This window comes from Aphelocoma coerulescens, chromosome 3 (genome assembly GCF_041296385.1).
Source record: "Aphelocoma coerulescens isolate FSJ_1873_10779 chromosome 3, UR_Acoe_1.0, whole genome shotgun sequence".
Lineage (NCBI taxonomy): Eukaryota > Metazoa > Chordata > Aves > Passeriformes > Corvidae > Aphelocoma > Aphelocoma coerulescens.
In genome coordinates this window covers 92,398,301-92,402,705 of record NC_091016.1, presented here as the reverse complement: position 1 = coordinate 92,402,705, position 4,405 = coordinate 92,398,301, and positions in this window count along the sequence as shown.

Sequence of the window (4,405 nt, the reverse complement as noted above, 5' to 3'; positions counted from 1 at the left end):
GAATTTTTATTCTTTTATTCAGAATCACAAAAATAACATGCAACATCTTCTCTAACAGTAGCAATTAATAGAAACATCTGAATGTTGAATGAATTAACTGGGAAAGACTAAATTAATTTGTTTTGGTCACGGTCTGAATTTTTTTCATTTGTCAAAAACATCACCTTTATTCCCTTGGGGAGCAGGAGAGAGCTGCTGGACACACCTCCTTCACACAGGATTGAGTAGAAGTTGCTATTTCACTTGCAGGAGGAGATAGCAAAACATGCCCACACAGAAATTGAGCTGCATAAGCTGAGTCCATTTAGAGAGCAATGTGTGCATCTGCAAACAGACACAGCAACAGGAAAGCTTACAGAAAAAAAAAGCAACAGAGCACCAAATATGAAAAGGACATAAGAAAAGAAGCATTTTGATACAGTGTTGCCTCTACAGAAGCTTGAAATTGTGAATGAATAAATTATTTCACTTTTATTTCTTCCCTGTTCAGGTGAGACCTGGTGAATACTTTTTCTCAAGAAAGAGGACTGAACAATTCCTCATTCCAGGAGGAGCTGCCCACAAACCCTGGACACTGGCTACCTGCAGGAGTCATGGGGAGCACCAGTGCAACAGAACATAAAAAACATTTATGTCCCTAGCAGGGCGCTCCAAAGCAATCCATTTCTCAACCAGTCAACAAACAAGGATACAGATTGGCCATTGTGAGCCCTCCTGCTGGAAGTGCTTGTATGGGTCTCATGAGAAGCAGAGAAACTTCCATTCAGTTCACTAACTGGTCATAAGTCAATAGCACATCCCAGCTGCAGCTTCTCTGCCAGGCCTACCAGGTCTAGGCACAGATCCCAGGCAGATCAACAGAACTAAATTTACAGTGGAACTGTTTGGAATAACAAATTAAGAGAAAGAAATCAGGATATGCTCAAAATTGTATTCCATGAACGTAAAGGGAGGTCATGTGTTGCATATGTTATTTTTTGCAGATAAGTCCTTCTATCCCAGTTCTAAATTAATCATGTTTCATCAGAATGGTTTTGCATATCAATAAAGATGCATTGCTTAGGAATTCAGGTATTTCATAAGAATTTCATAAGAAAATGCAAATTTTTAGCATCTAGATCTCCCAATCAGAATAAGATCTTACAGTTTCATAAGGCAAGATTAAATTTATAATTGTAAGTTGCAATCACTGTGCTGAAAAGAATGTCAAGCTGAAAGCCTACCTGCCCTGTAATATTGCAGGAAGGATTTCTTAGCCTGGAGCTGAAGTGCTGGAGTGATTTATCTGTTGTTTAAATGCCAGAGAGAGCTTTTAGGACTGGAGAGAGAACAGTAAAGCAGGCTGGTGTTTCTTTGAAATGGGGCTGCTCAACAGAGATAATTCAAAATTCTTATCCTTTTGCAACTTTAGTTACACCTCAGTTTAAACTTTTATTTTTCTGCTACAATACAGCCTGAGGAAAAAAAAAAAAAAACAGAAACAGTAAAGGTCCCATTTCCTCTCTTAAAGTGTTTTTAGGGAATGCTCATAACTTTTTTACTGCTTGGGGCTTGCTTATCTGCATTAATGCAAACGTGAAACTGTAAGGTCACAAATGAACAACACCAGCCAGAGCATGCTAGTCAGATGTAACAAAACATCCTGATGCAAAGGTAGATAATGTAGAAAAAGTAGAACAATGACACCACCTTTTGAGTCAGTTGTCAAAAATATTGAGCTCTCCCAGCTCCCTTTCCAGAAGATACAGACAGAGCAGATTTTAGTCCTAAATAAGCTGTCTTCCATACCCAACTCTACTTTGCAAGTTTCAGTCCCGGCAGGTTTTTGGAGCATAGTCAGCTCAGACCAGGCGCTTTTTTATTTCACTCTGCTTCCATTTTTATTGAGGAGCTGTTTCTTCTCCCGAAAGAGAGTCATATTGTGAAGTGGGAAAAATGACAGGTGCCTTTGGCCTCCTAAAGCCTATTAATGGTGTCCAAACAGCCCTAGTCATTGTAGCCTTGCTAATCTAAAGCAATAGGTCCCAAAAGAGGGACACTTGGGCTATAAGCTGAGACACAGGAGAATGATGGGAATGCTGGCTGTAAGTGTATCCTGCACAGCATATAAAAGATGAGGGAGAGAGCAGACAGCAAGGCTCAGAGGCCAGAAGAGAACAAAGGTAAAGGGGGTTACAGCAGGGTAGCCTACAGGAGGAGCAGAGAGCAGGAACACTAACATAGTAGCTCACTTTAAATGAAGCCTTCCAATGGAGCAAGACTTAAAAGTGTAGATTGACAGCTAAGAGTGCAGGTGGGGGAAGACCACCAGCTGGACGACCCTATGGAGGAAAGACTGCAAATGTCAGTTAATGTAACACCATAAGAAATTTGCTGTCATCCTGTTTATCCATTAATCAAATTAAATCAGATTTCCATCCAATAACAAAAATATTGGGGGTTAAGGCATTTGACTGTTATTTGTAAGTGAATACAATTATTTCACTCATCAGCAGTGTATTAGTGTAATCTTCCTAGACTTCTGGTAAGCAGTGAAATACTATTTTTGTGGTGGAACCCTTCATCTGGATTTTATCCCTTCTTGCTGCCAAGCAAGTCCTGAGGAAAAGCTTGCACATGCATGCTGTCCACTCCGTCAGGGTGTAAGGCAGAGCACCAGTAATTTCCAGCCAGAAAATGGGTTTTCCTGGCCAGCAGACTGCGAACTGTGCATCACTTCTGGACTGGCAGGCAGCTGACTGGCAGGTCAAAGGACACACACATGCTCTCCTTAGAGTCACAAATTACAAAGAGCAAGCTCCTCTCGACCAGCGGGCAACAGCAGTCAGTGAGGAGCAGGGAAATGTCTCACACTCTAATGAGAACAATGGAAGAACCGAAGGAGGGAAATGGAGAGCCCCTGGAGAGGGGAAATGTGGAGGACCACAGGGTAGGCTGGGATATCATAGGATGAATGAGAAATAAAAGAGAAAAATACAGCAATTTTACAGGAAGACATTTCAAGAATTGGATCAAGGAGGATCTTCACTGGCAGATCTAGAGATGTGATGATGAAGGCTGCTTAAGACATGGCAGCATTGAAACCATAGTGGTGGTGGCGACAGGCTACATGGAGGGAACAGAAGTACACAGGTGGAAAAACAGGGGCGAAGAGAACCTGGAGGGGGAGCATGGGGAACTGAAGGCGGAAGGAAAGCAGGAGGAAGACACATTGTGATACATTCCCTTGCATCCATTTTCATTTGAAACTCAAACTCCTCTTTGGCTAAGTTATGAGTTAATCAGTAAGATATAAACACGGGTCTCAACTGAAAATGAGCAACACTGCTGGTCTCAGTGACATTCCTCACACTAACTATAGAGAGTGTTTCCAAACTAGGAAGCTCTATCAAAAGAGAAGTTGTTTGTTTATGCCTGCAGCATCATCTGCTTTTGCAAAGCAACAAAATAAATGGCCAATTAATTATGTTCATTATCTATTCCTTGGATAAGGAAAAGGGTTGAGGAGAAATAGTGCTTACCTTGAATAACCATCTTCTGTTTAGCTCAGCAAGAGGAACTTGTTTATGCTTAACCAGACCAATCTTTAGTTGGCAAAATGAGTTAAATGTGCACCTCAGTAGTTTTTATTCTGCTGCTCTCTCTGTAGCTCTGTGGGCTAAGCAAGGATCTCACCTGAGTCTCCAGGTGCTAGGCTAGACTCAATCCTCCATGGAGCAATGGGATGGAGAAAGAACGTCTAGCCTAAAACCAACTTGCAAAATACATCTCTCACAAATAGGAAGGAGTTCACCAAAAATTGCATTCAGAGTTAACTACATAAGGGACATAACACAAGCAATCCAGAAAATAAGCATTTAAAATTTAAAAAAACCTTGTTCCTAATGCTGTCTAATAACAAATTAATACACAAATGCCACCAGAAAATTAAAAATGAAGGATTAATCTGAAATTTTAGTTAGACCTGACCAGAATTTGAATTTGATGCCAAAACCATCCAAAAGCTGCTGAACAAACATTCTGTAATGCACACTTATTTAATCAGTCCAAAAATAAAATTAATATTTAGATTATTTTAGGTAGCGCATTTTCCCCGAACAATTTCAAGTCAGATTTTGTCGCCATTATATTTACTGCAAAGCAATATAGATTGGCTTATTTAATGATCAGAGACAAGGAGAAGTCCTCTGTGAAGCAGGCATATCTAAATTAATGGTTCCCTGTGTAGCATCACTCCGTGATAAAAGTTTTCATTGAAGCTGGGACTGCAGAAACAAAAAGGCAGAGGCAGTTTAGCGCTCATTACAGAAATGGTGCTCAACAGTTGCAAGCCTATAGAGTTTAGTTAAAACCTTGTAAAAAAGAATGTAACATAGCACACAGATAAAAATGTTCAGATGTTTAT